Here is a 16,311-nt window from a genome sequence, read left to right as displayed (position 1 = left end):
GAGTGGATACAAGTCAAACTTCATCTTGCGTAATACAGCTCTAACTACATTCCAGTGCTGATACATCACTGTGATGCTTGCCCTTATACCAAACACTACATTACAGTGGTGCTCAAAACTACTGGAAACTGTTGGTATGAAGTCCAAAAACATACCAACAATGTGAATCCTTTGTCTTAACTATTTACCAATCGCTTGCAAGATTTGCACACCCAAAGTGTCAATCAGATAGATTAAGATCTAGACTTTCACAGTGTGGTACCCACCTAACGCAAGATCTCTTCATTAAAGACCCTGCCAACCAGAGGCAATCAGTCTGTTTGGTACCACTGTTTTTTTTTTGTTTGCCTGCCAATTTGAGATACAGCATTGTATGATTTCTAACATGTATACTGATTGAGTTGGCCTTCAGGGAAGCATGATTCATATGATATAGAAAGAAAATTCAACACCCAGTACCAGCCAAACAAGTGTCCTTTTTGGACCAGGGAGTCGTTTTCTATTGTACACTGACGAGTGAGCAGCTCAGCGCAAGCTTCTCCCAAGCCCAGGGCTATTTGTTTACATGCGTGGCAACCTCAGACAGCTACTAGCCTGCAGGATGGACATGGCACCACCCCCGTCTGCCTGTAATATGAGACAGAGTACCACTCATCCCATCAAAGACGGAATATATACCTTATTGTAAGACATGCTTTTATCAGGTATGTTTTTCTGTTTTATTAGTTTAATTTTTTCGGTGCTTGTTTTTAACTATTTTCGAGATACCGGGAAATCAGATTTTTTTTTTTGGGGGGGGGGGGGGGGGGGGGGGGCTTTCACTTTTATATACTTTATGAAATTTCAATTACTTTCCAAAATTTTTGCCTGTTTTTTTTGTATAGTAACCATTAGCGGTTTTAGGCAGACGCAGCCCATGCAATAGCATGGGGACCCTGTTGTCATGGCTCAGTTACTACAAAAAATCATATATTCACCTCAAGTTTGCACCATTTTACTGTTCTTTTTATCTGTATGCCACAAGACATAAACAGAAAAACCACAACATGTTGGGCTTGAAAGCTATGCACAAGTTTGTCATTCTGTGCCGTGTAACCATGTAACCCACGATTTAAGCAAAAAAGGTCATGAACTAATTTCGACACACTATAAAGAAAGTTTGCATTGCAATGTGCTGGGAATACATGTATAGGTGAATCACACTGGCAGGGCTGCGTGTCTGAATGAACCTGGAAACAAATTAAAATAAATGCATTTCCAGCTGATGTGTCATCCTTGCCTCTTGCTATGCTCGACTACATCTACAAGGGGAATTTGCTGGGCCTGAATCCAAACCTCAGTATTGATGATTTGTGTCTGCTTTTGAATGTGCCTGTCAGTAGCGTCAAGGGAGAGAAGCTGTTCTTATCTGAACATGAAATAAAAAAAAAATATAGTAACCATTAGCGGTTTTAGGCAGACGCAGCCCATGCAATAGCATGGGGACCCTGTTGTCATGGCTCAGTTACTACAAAAAATCATATATTCACCTCAAGTTTGCACCATTTTACTGTTCTTTTTATCTGTATGCCACAAGACATAAACAGAAAAACCACAACATGTTGGGCTTGAAAGCTATGCACAAGTTTGTCATTCTGTGCCGTGTAACCATGTAACCCACGATTTAAGCAAAAAAGGTCATGAACTAATTTCGACACACTATAAAGAAAGTTTGCATTGCAATGTGCTGGGAATACATGTATAGGTGAATCACACTGGCAGGGCTGCGTGTCTGAAAAAAAAAAGAAAAAATTAAAAAAAAAAAAAAAATTTTATTTAAAAAAAAAAAAAAAAATATACAAAAAAAAAAAAACAAAAACCAAAAAAATGAACCTGGAAACAAATTAAAATAAATGCATTTCCAGCTGATGTGTCATCCTTGCCTCTTGCTATGCTCGACTACATCTACAAGGGGAATTTGCTGGGCCTGAATCCAAACCTCAGTATTGATGATTTGTGTCTGCTTTTGAATGTGCCTGTCAGTAGCGTCAAGGGAGAGAAGCTGTTCTTATCTGAACATGAAATAAAAAAAAAAAAAAAAAAAAAAACGATTTACTTGCTGCAATGTCGCAGAAATCTTTGACTGGATTTGGGCAGACACTGATCATACACCCACTTTACTGAAAATAGGATTATTCAGTTAGATTTGCATACTTTGTTGCTGCGAAAACAAGAGAGGTTAATTTATCTGTGAGTGTGGGGTTTGTTTTGCGATTGGTGTAATAAAATGCAATATATTTAATAATGTCTTTGTTGCCCTGTTTGAAAGCCACGGTATCATAGCGTAAGATTATTGGTAAGAATAGGGAATAGGCACCCCGGAATCAAGCTTTGCATGTTGCCACTGATAGTAACTCAACAGTACTTGCACACAAGTTTTACCTTCTTTATTTTGCTCTTTTGCAGTCTTCATCAACAAAATCCTTATGGTCACAAATACATTCTTCTGGGGTTTTTGTGTGTCTAGGCATTTGTTTACATGTCACCAAAATTTGCAATTTCATTTTAAATCCTCCCTATCTAACTGTAATATATTTAAAACCCGCAATCAAGTCACTTGCTGTCAGGAAGGAGGCAAATTGCTCAACTGTACTGGGAAAGGTAGTTTTTTTTGTTGTAGTCGTAGTAGTTTTTTTTTTTTTTTTTTTTTAAAATAGGAGAGGGGTGAAGTCAATGTGTATTCAGAAATTATTTCCAGTGTTTTTCCTGGTGTTTATTGGCTATAAATTGATTTCATTTTTTTTTTTTTTTTGTATCGGGGGAAGGGGTGTCGGTTAAATCAGGTTACCGAAAATCAGAAGACCCAATTATAACAAGTGTATGATCCATAAAAACCACAAAAAATAAAAGGTCTTTCTTTCATTATTTGTTTTACATTCAAATTAGCAGATCCAATGTATTGTTACCAATGCCTTTTGAAGGTGAAAATCCCATACGCACATATCATAATCACTTTATAGCCAGTTGAGTATAAAAACAGTAAGACAGACAAGAAACAGTAAGTTGCACATATTCAGGAAAGGCTTGAATAAATATGGCTCTGTGTTGATGTAAAAACACCATGGGATTAAGAATACCTGATTATTCTAATCCAAAATGTGTGTGATCAACAGCTGAAATCTTGTTAAATTTGATGAAAAAGGTATAATATTTACCTGATACATGTTGATACAAATAATCCTGTATACAGCAATATAACTATTTCTTTAACGTATATTATTTGCATAGTCAAAAGTAAAAAGCTGCTGTCCTGTTTCTGGTACTGTGACAGGCTGGCGAGTGGATAGAGTCCCAGAGACAGACTGCGTTCAAAAAAATAATACTTTTGTTATAAATAAGCACAAAATAAAAGGGTACAAGGGCCAAAACAAAGGTATTTAAGCACAAATAGAAAGACACAGAACAAGACTTACACAAATAAAGGTTTCCAGGCTGGGCAATGCCTTCACTGGATCAGAAAATACAAAAAAAAAAAACACAAAACAGCAAACCAAAAACCAGCAAGCACAAATACCCACTTGCTTCCCTAATGGGAAGCTGAGGCCTCCTTTTACGTCAGGTGGCTGGGTGCTGATTGATCGTTAATTACTCCAATCAACCCCAGCCACCTGAGCACAATAAACCCAGGCAGGTAGGGGAATTTAACCCCATCCCTGCCAATCTATATAGGGCAGAGCTCTGCTCTGCCGCAGGTACATATATGGCTTCACTGCATTCTTTTTTTTCAGATTGAAATCAATAAATAAATATAAAATACACCATAATGAACTAGTCATGAATTAACAAACTTCTGTCACTTCTCTTCCTAGGACAAATAAAATAAACTCCTGTACATTCAATGTAAATTACATTATATACCTGTAATATAGTACAAATAATGGGGTTTAACTGGAGTCTTTACCTGGTATAGGTGAGATACAACACTGAGATCATTACAAAATAATAATAATAATAATAATAATAATAATAATAATAATAATAATAATAATAATAATAATAATACATTAATTAAAAAAATGACACATCCTTGAGGCAACTGGTGTACTTGCATTAGAAACAGACCAAGATGGTCTCCCAACATTTCTTAAAGTATACCTACCCAGTTTTGTGCAAGAATCATTTTCTAATGCTTTTGGTTAAAAATATACTATGGGAAAAATATTGGAGGAATGAAACAAACACTGCTTGAAACATATTTGGTAGCAAACATTACCATGTTTGTATTGATTCATGTAAAAATAATGATGGACTGTATAAAAAAGATCTGCAACAGTCACCAGTGAATACATGACAGTATGTCTGAAATACTGTTTCTCTCCTTTCACTAAATGCTTATGCTAACATAAATTAATGTCTCTTTATAAGTGCAACACTATAAATGCTATATTATGAATTGTTACTTTTTTCCCTTCTCAATTTGTATAAGATTAGACATAACAAAATATGTTATGCATATTCGTGTATTGATTTCTCACCCTGATGGCCAGGTGGCAGACCCAAAATCCAAGCAGATTTGATGCCAAATTGTTTCTTCCATACATCTCATAATCATCATTGTATTAAATTCAAATTTCTGTGTTGTGAGTTTCGTCCTGAACTACTGAAACATTGCATGTACCTTGTATTCAGCCAGTCGCTTCTCTAGAACAACTGACTCTCAATTACTTCACATTCAAGAATGAACCAATTATCAACAACATACTTAAAGTACAAAAAATAAATAAAAATGTACTCAGTAGAAATAACATCACTTAAAAACAAATGAAATGTGACATTAAAAATCTCTTTGGGACATACATGGTAAAACCCCTTAATCTCACAGGATGCATTGCTTAGACCTGTCATGTTAATTACCATCAATTAGCAATTCAGGCGGTCTAACCAATGCATCCTGCATAAAACAGGGGTTCTATTGAATTAGCAGGCTCAAAGTTTGATAATTAAGATTTTACCATATTGGAGATACACCATTTAGCAATATATTCTGTAATTTGGCCTTTTTACCACTGCGTGACCAATGACAGTCATCAGAAAATCCATTCTTACTGCTATTGACTTACAAAGTAGTTCAAATGCCCGGGTCACTGTTAATTAACATGCTGCTGAATAATATCTTTTGACCATGGTTGTCCATTTTGAACAATGCAATGTCTGTCAACATTAATTACAGGGCACTGAAAGAAGCCTGTGACATTTAAAGCCTGGGATTCATGAAGATGTATTCTAATAATTAAGGCAATAAGACTTAATGTCACTTTAACTCTGGTTTGTTTGGTGTTTGTTTTTACCTGGTGGAAATCACAAGCTTTTTTCTCCAGCAGCAATGGCTCCTGAAAACAAGGAAACAAAAAAGGAAAATCAACAGTTAGTTTTGTAAGAGTGGGGCTTCCTTGTACTTCAGCTGTATTCAATCGGAAAATACAACTGAAGTACAATGAACGCCACTGTGAAGCACACAGGGGGTTATGGGATATAAAGGGAGCTCCAGGGCTATTTTTCTATTCAGTGTCAAGTGAGAGTAAAATATTATTTCAATCAGTTTTTAAAACACTTAATGTCAAAGTTAATTGCCAATAATTGGTCCACATGAGGTAGGACAGCTTTTCTTGTATTGAAAATAATACATTAATGAATGGATTTATTGAATACCTGCCGAGAAATACTTAAGACAATTCCAAGTATGACTAATGAGTGTCTGCACATCCTGAGTACTTAGGCTACTGCAGTCGCTATTTTTTTAAATTACCTTTATTACAGAAGTAATGCTAAGAGAGTGAGCCTGAACAGCAGGGGAGGAACGTTCTCTGTAAAGCCTGGCTCACTGAACTGACGTGAGGAAATTCAGTCACTCACCGCTGGAATCTACAGATGGTAGCGATACACAAATGAAAAAGCAAGCCAGATAGGTTGTGGTTTGGGGTTTTTTATACCGCGAACAGATATATTACTGATAACTAAATAAATGATCCCAATTGATTTTTTTATTAGGGTTAAGAGATGTTTGGTAAAAAATGAAAAAAAAAAAAATATTTTATAAAAGATCCGATTTTTATATTTTACTATTTTTATATTTTGCTATTTCTAGTTGGACCGGGTATTTTAAGATACCGTTGACATAAAATTCGATGTATTCTGGAAAAGCTTTTCCAGAGGTAATTGGTAAAAGGGTCAAGACGGAGTAAACTTTGTTTGTTCCATGTTGTTTCAGTCGTGTCGTTCGGATCCTCAGCCAGAAAAAAAAAAAAAAAAAAAAACCCACAATAAATGCATAATTGCGGCAATGGTCTGCAAATGAAAACTTGGCCTTTGAAAAAAAAAAACTAAATAAATAAATTGACTAATCCAAAGAAAACAGAATCGAACCAATACAGAAAACAATTTTACATAAGTAATTAGTCACCTTGACACGTTATCAGACACATATTTGGATCCTTGTTCAAATACAGTAACCACCCCATTCGAAAAAGAATAGGATTTCCGCATCAGTGCTCCATGCTGGTAGGGAACATTAGAAGTTGAAGTAAGATTAGGAATGAGAGCAAGCAGTTCAGCCCATCGAGGTTCCTCCCTTCATAACACACCCTACTGAGAGGGCAGGGCCTCAGATTGTCTTGGATTAGTGGATTGTGAACAATAGCAAGGCATGGTATAGAGTGTATGAGCTCTGTAAACAGAGTAGGAAACCAGGCCTCTCACTTTGCACATTTTTCTGTTTAAAGTGGCAAAGAATATCAACAAAGAACTGCCGTTCAGTGTTTGTTAAATTTAAACTGAGTGGAACAATTTAGCTTTGATTACTTACAGAATACACAGGAGAGGCGGTACTGACATGTAATCTCTTTTGTTGGGCTACAGTTGATACAGAATAAGGTACACAAATGTATTCATTTAAAAGGAGAACAACAGATTTGGCATTTGTAAAAGTTTATTGGTATTCTGGTAATTCAAACTCTTGGTATGAAGTATTTATATGGATAAATTAATCCAATTTAACAACTACGTAAAATATTGAAGCAGGTTATATATTTACAGTTTTCCGGTTTATTTAAAGTTTGCAACAACAATAATAGTCACTACAACGACATCTACAACTACTGCTAATAATGGGCTTGTTATCTGAATGTTTGGTAGTGAGTGCTTAGGGTTGGACGATAATGACATTTTCAGCTATTGATTATCATCTGTAAATTATCACGACAATCTTGATTATCTGCTGAATAAATAAAATATTTATAAAATTCACCAAGTGTCCAAGTGTAGAAGAAAAAAAAAACAGATACTATATGTGCCAAGATTTTAAATTTCTCGTGGTTGCCTAGAACAAATGTGAGTATACATCTACATCTATTGTAATTTGTATATTAATAACATATGTATTATCCCGCTATATATTACAAGGGCGATATATTATATATATATATAGCCTCACTTATATAGATATATAATATATATCATATATACTCTGAAAACCTAATTCATTAAGAGACCACTTGTTTTTTTTCTTTTTTTTCTCTACATGTATGGCAGCCATTCCATTCCAGTGTCTGTTGAATTCCAACACAGGCACACCTCATTCTACTGAAAAAGTACTGATTAGGGGATCACCTGAACCAAATCTTATTTAACGAGGAAAAGTATAAAAACCACTCCTGTGGTCATCACTATCCTCTTGCAATAGGACCAGCTGGATGGCAAAACAGTGCTAGTAGTACCTCAAAAGTAATTGGAATCAAAAAAATAACTATTGACCATGCCCAAAGAGTTGAAAAGGAAAGTTTTGAGTAAGGAAAAGAAGGGTTCAATTCTGGCTTTACTGGCAGAGGGACACAGTGAGCGTCGGGTTGCTTCTATCCTTAAAATTTCACAGACGGCGGTTCATAAGAACAAGGTCAAGCAGCACACATTGGGGACAACAAAGCTACAGACCGGCAGAGGGCGAAAACGACTCTCCACTGACCGGGATGACCGCCAACTCATTCGAATGTCACTCAGCAACCGTAGGATGACATCAAGTGACCTACAAAAAGAATGGCAAACGGCAGCTGGGGTGAAGTGCACGGTGAGGACGGTTCGAAACAGGCTCCTAGGGGCAGGGCTGAAGTCGTGCAAAGCTAGAAAAAAGCCCTTCATCAATGAGAAGCAAATAAGAGCCAGGCTGAGGTTTGCAAAAGACCATAAGGATTGCACCATAGAGGACTGGAGTAAGGTCATCTTCTCTCATGAGTCCAATTTTCAGCTTTGCCCAACACCTGGTCGTCTAATGGTTAGACGGAGACCTGGAGAGGCCTACAAGCCACAGTGTCTCGCACCCACTGTGAAATGTGGTGGAGGATCAGTGATGATCTGGGGGTGCTTCAGCAAGGCTGGAATCGGGCAGATTTGTCTTTGTGAAGGACACATGAATCAAGCCAAGTACAAGGTTGTCCTGGAAGAAAACTTGCTTCCTTCTGCTCTGACAATGTTCCTCAACTCTGAGGATTGTTTTTTCCAGCAGGACAATGCCACACAGCCAGGTCAATTAAGGTGTGGATGGAGGACCACCAGATCACAACCCTGTCATGGCCAGCCCAATCTCCAGACCTGAACCCCATTGAAAACCTCTGGAATGTGATCAAGAGGAAGATGGATTTTCACAAGCCATCAAACAAAGCCGAGCTGCTTGAATTTTTGCGCCAGGAGTGGCATAAAGTCACCCAACATCAAAGTGAAAGACTGGTGGAGAGCATGCCAAGACGCATGAAAGCTGTGATTGAAAATCAGGGTTATTCCACCAAATATTGATTTCTGAACTCTTCCTAAGTTAAAACATTAGTATTGTGTTGTTTAAAAACGAATATGAACTTATTTTCTTTGCATTATTCGAGGTCTGACAACACTGCATCTTTTTTGTTATTTTGACCAGTTGTCATTTTCTCCAAATAAATGCTCTAAATGACAATATTTTTATTTGGAATTTGGGAGAAATGTTGTCAGTAGTTTATAGAATAAAACAAAAATGTTCATTTTACCCAAACACATACCTCTAAATAGTAAAACCAGAGAAACTGATAATTTTGCAGTGGTCTCTTAATTTTTTCCAGAGCTGTATGTATGTGTGTGTGTGTATATATATATATATATATATATATATATATATATATATATATATATATATATATATATATATATACACACACACACAGTGCCTTGCAAAAGTATTCAGACCGCTGACCAATTCTCTGATATTACTGAATTACAAATGGTACATTGAAATTTCATTCTGTTCGATATTTTATTTTAAAAAACTTGAACTCAAAATCAATTATTGTAAGGTGACATTGATTTTATGTTGGGAAATATTTTTATGAAAAAAAAAAAACTGAAATATCTTGCTTGTATAAGTATTCAACCCCCACACATTAATATTTGGTAGAGCCACCTTTTGCTGCAATAACAGCTTGAAATTGTTTGGGGTAAGTATGTGCCAGCTTTACACACAGTGTCGGAGTGATTTTGGCCCATTCTTCTTGGCAGATTTGCTCCAGGTTGTTCAGGTTGGTTAGACGACGCTTGTGGACCGCAATTTTCAAATAGTGCCACAGATTCTCAATGGGCTTGAGATCAGGACTTTGACTGGGCCACTGCAGGACATTCACCTTTTTGTTCTTCAGCCACTCCAATGTTGCTTTGGCCTTGTGCTTGGGATCATTGTCCTGCTGAAAGGTAAATTTCCTCCCAAGCTTTGTTTTTTTAGCGGATTGAAGCAAATTCTCTTGCAGTATTTTCCTGTATTTTGCTCCATCTATTCTTCCTTCAATTGTAATAAGATGCCCAGTCCCTGCTGATGAGAAGCATCCCCCATAGCATGATGCTGCCACCATCATACTTCACTGTAGCGTCTTGAGGCATGGGCAATGTTAGGTTTGCACCACACAAAGTGCTTTGAGTTTTGGCCAAAAAGCTCTATCTTGGTCTCATCTGACTACAAAACCTTTTCCCACATCGAAGCTGGGTCACTCTCATGTTTTCTGGCAAACTCCAGACGTGCTTTCAGATGGTACCTACTGAGTAACGGCTTCTTTCTTGCCACCCTCCCATACAGGAAAGTGTTATGCAGAGCTGTTGATATGGTTGACTGGTATATCATTACTCCACTCCCAGCCACTGAACTCTGTAGCTCCTTCAAAGTGATTGTTGGCCTCTCTGTGGCTTCTCTCACAAGTCTCCTTCTTGATTGAGCGCTGAGTTTTGAGGGACGGCCTTTTCTTGGCAGTGCCTGGGTGGGGTGATATAGCTTCCACTTCCTGATTATTGATCCAACTGTGCTCACTGGGATATCCAAACGCTTAGATATTATTTTGTACCCGTTCCCTAATCTATGCATTTGTATTACTTTATCTCTAACTTCTGTAGTATGCTCTTTGGTCTTCATTTTCCTTCAGATTCACAGCCTTACCAATGATCCTTCAGCAGTGGGGTTTTTATCCAGAAAATGTGACAACAAACTTTATTGGTTCACAGGTGGAGGCCAATGGTAAGGTAATTGTGTCCACATTAGGGCAATTTCTTTCATTGGTGCAAACTGGGAGCTTCCACAGCACAGGGGTTGAATACTTATGCAAGCAAGATATTTCAGTTTTTTATTTTTCTTAAAAATCTTTCCCAACATAAAACCAATGTCACCTTACAATAATTGATTCAGAGTTTCAGTGTTTTAAAATAAAATACCAAACAGAAAGAAATTTCAATGTACCATTTGTAATTTGGTAATATGACATAATTGGTCAGGGGTCTGAATACTTTTGCAAGGCACTGCACTGTTATATTATATATATATATATATACACATACACACATACACACACACATACATACACACATACATACACACAAGAGTTATGAGCACCCGCTTATATTTCCCCATAGGCTGCAATATAGTACTCACGGCTTTACTGTAGTTTATAATAAAGAAGCAACAGAAGGAACACAGTTGTTTAAGTTATATTACATGCGTGCCATATTATTGTTTTTTTTTTTTTTTTTTTTTGCAATTACATTCAATTTAAGTAAAAAAACAAGCCAAGTTAGCTAGCGTTTTTTTTATTTATTATTTTTTAAAAACATCAATATTTGTGTATTTAGGGTAGAAAACCATAAATGTTAATTGTTTGATAACAAATTTTTATCAAAATGAAACCATGATGTAAAGTTAAAAGCATGTTGTTTAAAATCAATACGTAACTTCCCAATGTACACAATGCTCACACAGGTCACGTTTTACACCTCCTGCAGACAGTTCAGTGCGGCCATTTTTTTTTTTTTTTTTTTTTTTTTTTTTTTTTTAAGTTCTACAGTTATTTACCACTTTGGACACAAATTACATGAAATGGTAAAAAATGTTTCAACATGTTCCAATATTCGCTACCACGCATAAACTTGGCTCCTGTATGCTCATTCTTTCCCATATGATTTCTTAAAAGCTTCAATGTTCCTCTGTAGAAGCTGAAGACACAAAGGTGCAGGGTCTGCTATGAAAATGAAAACAAAAGAAAGGACACATGAAAAATGTACAGTGGTTGTGAAGACAACCCCGGGTTCTGTTGTATTGAACAACTCAAGAAATGTCACAGAGCAATTCGATAATGGCACACGTTTTGATGATTACTGTTTACTGATTATTATTGTTATTAGCATTATTAGCAATGTTTTTGTTTTCATGGTTAAAAAAAAAAAAGTGTTTTTATCTCTATATTGAACATGGGTATGTAGTACACAGGAGCATAAAGGATTAATGAAAAACATTGTTTAGGTCATTTATTTGTGTTTTATTCATCATATGCTAACATTCTATGACAATTACAGGTTTGAAAACATTATATTATTTATTATTATTATTATTATTATTATTATTATTATTATTATTATTATTATTATTATTAAAATATAAAAAACTGTGGGTTCATTTAAATTGCATGTACCCCGTTCATTTTTCATCATACGCGACAGTATTAATTTGGCTTGTGGGCATTGTAAATCAAAATGCCAATATTTGTTATAAGGCTAAACACAAATAATGCAGTTGCCTAATACTGACCCCGACAATGTCATTATAATGGGGTAGCACTGTATTTGTTGTATTTTCAAGATCATTTTTATTTTATTTTTATGGAAAGATGCATAGGTCCAGAGTGCTTCCACTTTTTTGCAGTATGTATAGGCACTATATATTTTTTAATGTAAGGTGCACTCTGTGTATTGCACAACCCCCCCCCCCCCCCCCCCCCCCCTGCATTGCTTGCACAACTGAGCAGTTTCATTTGACACATAGCATGCACCCCTTGTAAAACACAGTGAAGCAAATAATAATACTTGGTAGAATCAATCATTCTTTAAACTGTGTTCATACTATATTATCAATGTATACATGAAGAATAAACGGTACACTTGTATTTTTCTCAAGCATAAATAAAATCATCACTTGTTTTCTGATACACATGTACACTGCACGCATGTATGTATTGCATCTTTATGTATAGCTGTGGCAAAGCTGTTAACAGTGTGTAGGTGCAGGTGATCAATTAACAGTATAACAATTAGTTATCCAGGTGCAATGTTTAAAGTTTTTTTTTTTTTTTTTTTTTTTTTTTTTTCCCATTTTTAGTTCACCCACACGTAACATATACACATACAGAAACACCAGTCCACAGTGGCTGCTCTAATGCGCACGGAGAATACAGTTCTTTAGTGAAAACAAAGTGCAGTGTTGTTGATCCGGGTTTAGTGCTGGTCTTTGGCGACAGCTCCGGATAGTGTTAACCTTTCAAATAATTAAACACAGTATTATTAACGATTAACAAAAAGTAACAAAACACTCACTTTTCACAACATAGGTTCTCCTTCTGATCATTTATTTTAACCATTCACAAAGGAAAAGATCACATCACTACATCCCCTTTTTATAACGTGACCTATTGGTCAATGAGAGCATCCGCTTCTCCAATCCACGGATGCCACGCTGTTTCCCATCCGGGTCATTGAGTTTGTATACAATAGCTTTGCCCCCTTACTAGATGGCTGACTTCCATCAAACCCTGGGAATAAACTGTCATGCCATTTAGACCAGAGTATTCTGTTCCCTTTATGCAGCTGCCTCGCAGGTCGGGAAGGAGATCTGACACCAAGAATCATTCGATCTCTGTCACACAATCTCTGTCAGCAATAAAGTGTTTTGCAAAAACGTTACGAAATTTATAAAAGGGTATTTTCCCACAGTACGTCATAACTCTTACAAATGTCATGACGTACACATTTAAACAGCAAATTTGTACGTATAATAAAACATGTCGTATATCAAGTTTATCATGATCCTGGTACAAATGTCTGGGGGGGTATTACCACAACACAGACAAATTTTCAACAAAATGCCTTGCCCCAGTCATCCTTGTTTACGGAACGAATCAGCCCCAATACTTGCATGGTTAGTGGGGTTATGATATTATATAAAATGTCACATAAGGTTGTTTTACAGTGTATATTTACTCAGATTGCCAGGAATAAGGGCCTCAAAACAAAATAAAGGGACTTGCTGAATTACGTATGAACGACTTAATGCATACCGTGAGATTTATTAGCCCATTGAATTAATTTGTTTTGGATGGGTTTGCGCTGTCTCTCACCTCCAGCTAGGCACTCAGCCGAATACACAATTATACAGCACAGCTGACCAATGACATTGAGGTCCGTTACCAGACGAGAGTCTCACCGACATTACAGGGATGATACGGGTCACTGCAGCATAAAATGAACCTGCAAATGTTATTGTACAATACATTGAGTTGATGAGGCTGACCTGTCAAGAGCAACATATACACCGGGTCACTGTAGTCTCTCTGTCATTCATATCTCGCTTAGTCTCAGACAGGTACTGTACCATGTTTTGACTGCTGGAGGATCCCATCTCCTTTCTTAAAGAGCAGGCAAGCTATTTCCACAGCTGATGTCTGTGGTACATGCATCTACTCACAACATTCATGTAGTTTACATGGAATAGCATATTTGTTTTCTTCACAGACCCAACCCCCATCCTTTGAAAACTGGTCGGAGGTTTGATTATTATTTTTTATAATTTTTGGGTCCTCATTAAAAAAATAGGGATCCTTTCACGCTGATCACATCTGTCCGCAACATCTCATTTCTACTATTTTCTTAGCACCAGTATTAACTGCTGATTATTATGTAGTTTACCCTAAGAGTAAAACATAATGAATAGTAGTTACATCCCTTTATTAAAAAGCTTACAAGTCATTTCTTTTCAATAATAGTCTATTTGTACATTAATGAAAATGGGGTTACTTTTCTCATTCAAAAACAAGGGTCCCTGTGTCCATGTCTGGGTATCTGTCACACTAGGTGGCGAACACAATAACTGCCTTGATAAATGATTTATTAGACACATTTAGCAGGTACTGTCATATTATGAGGACACTTAAACCGAGGTACAAGGATCAAGGTTCTTTTCTCTTGATGGACAATATTATCTGATCAGGCAACACAATTTAATGGCATGGTGTTGTTGCCCTGTGTGATCTACAGAAGGTTGTGACTTTCTTCAACACTGGGAATTTTATTTATATATTTATTTTTTTACATTTTTCCCAACTTCGATCATCGGTTCTTTTCTCCTACTTTGAGAAAAGCACAAACACCGTATTGGTCTATTTGTGGTGTCTTCTGAAAAGTGTTTTATATAAAGAGGATACTGATTTATCATTTGTGTTTTATATATAGAAATTAATGCGTGATCGTTTGTGTTTTATATATAGAGGATACTGAATGATCGTTTGTTTTTATATATAGAGGATACTGATTGAGCGTTTGTGTTTTATATATATAGAGGATACTGAATGATCATTTGTGTTTTGTACACAGAGGATACTGATTGATCGTTTGTGTTGTATACATAGAGGATACTGTATGATCATTTGTGTTTCGCATACAGAGGATACAGAATGATCGTTTGTACAAAGAGTAGCAACAAATGCTAAGGTTTATAATTTTAAAAAGGGAAACTATGAAGGAATGCAACAGAGACTAACAGAAGTAGATTGGAATAAAATACAGAAAACATCCACAGAGAAAGGATGGCTATATTTCAAAAATGTAGTACTACAGGCACAAAACAAATACATCCCAAAAGTAGACAAATCAAAATCAAAAAAAAAATTGCCAAAATGGTTTAATAGATTAATTTAAAAAGAGATATTGATAGAAGAAAGGCACTTTACAGAGTATTTCAAAGGGACCAAGAATAAAGTACACAGAAAGAGTACTTGGAAAAGCAAATGCAAGTCAAAAAGGAAGTTAAAAAGGCCAAGAGAGAGATAGAAATGAACATTGCCAAGGAGGCTAAAACCATTTATTTTGTTTGTCTTTTCCCCAATATTATAACAACAAAAGAACATTCAAGGAGAAAGTAAAATGTCTAAAAGATACAAATAGCAACACATAGATGAAAAAACAGCAAATATATAAAATGATTACTTTACAAAAGTTTTTTACAAAAGAGGATGTGGACAACATGCCCAACATGTCAACCTGTTCCTATCCAGTTTTAAATAACTTTAGCTTAACCAAGGCAGAAGTGTTCAGGAGTGTCAACAGTCAGTCAACATGGTTTTAGAAAAGGGAGATCGTGTCTAACTAACTTGCTTGATTTTTTTGAGGATGCAACATTGATAATGGATAATTGCAAAGCATATGACATGGTTTATTTAGATTTCCAGAAAGCTTTTGACAAAGTCCCGCACAAAAGATTAATTCTCAAATTGAACTCAGTTGGAATTCAAGGAAACACATGTACATGGATTAGGGAGTGGTTAACATGTAGAAAACAAAAAGTACTGATTAGAGGAAAAACCTCAGAATGGAGTGTGGTAACCAGTGGTGTACCACAGGGATCAGTATTAGGTCCTCTGCTATTCCTAATCTACATTAATGATTTAGATTCTGGTATAGTAAGCAAACTTGTTAAATTTGCAGACGACACAAAAGTAGGAGGAGTGGCAAACACTGTTGTAGCAGCAAAGATTATTCAAAATGATCTAGACAAGATTCAGAACTGGGCAGACATGACAAATGACATTTAATAGGGAAAAATGTAAGGTACTGCACGCAGGAAATAAAAATATACATTATAAATATCATATGGGAGATACTGAAATCGGAGAAGGAATCTATGAAAAAGACCTAGGAGTTTTTGTTGACTCAGAAATGTCTTCATCTAGACAATGTGGG

The 16,311-nt window shown here is 36.2% G+C and overlaps 1 protein-coding gene across 3 annotated transcripts in view; it reads right to left on the bottom strand.

Annotated features, from left to right (window-relative positions):
• Window positions 1–16,311, bottom strand: part of LOC121294858 (leucine-rich repeat-containing protein 4C) — a 628,604-nt gene that overhangs the window by 276,121 nt on the left and 336,172 nt on the right. For all 3 annotated transcript variants that reach the window (XR_005946834.1, XM_041219001.1, XM_041219003.1), the window contains one exon: window positions 5,328–5,369. The gene's annotated coding sequence lies outside the window, so the exon portion shown is untranslated. The remainder of the gene's footprint in view (window positions 1–5,327; window positions 5,370–16,311) is intronic.

This window comes from Polyodon spathula, chromosome 19, assembly GCF_017654505.1.
Source record: "Polyodon spathula isolate WHYD16114869_AA chromosome 19, ASM1765450v1, whole genome shotgun sequence".
NCBI classification, from domain to species: Eukaryota; Metazoa; Chordata; class Actinopteri; order Acipenseriformes; family Polyodontidae; genus Polyodon; species Polyodon spathula.
The sequence above is the reverse complement of the archived record's forward strand: the minus strand, read 5'-3'. Positions and strand labels throughout refer to the sequence as shown.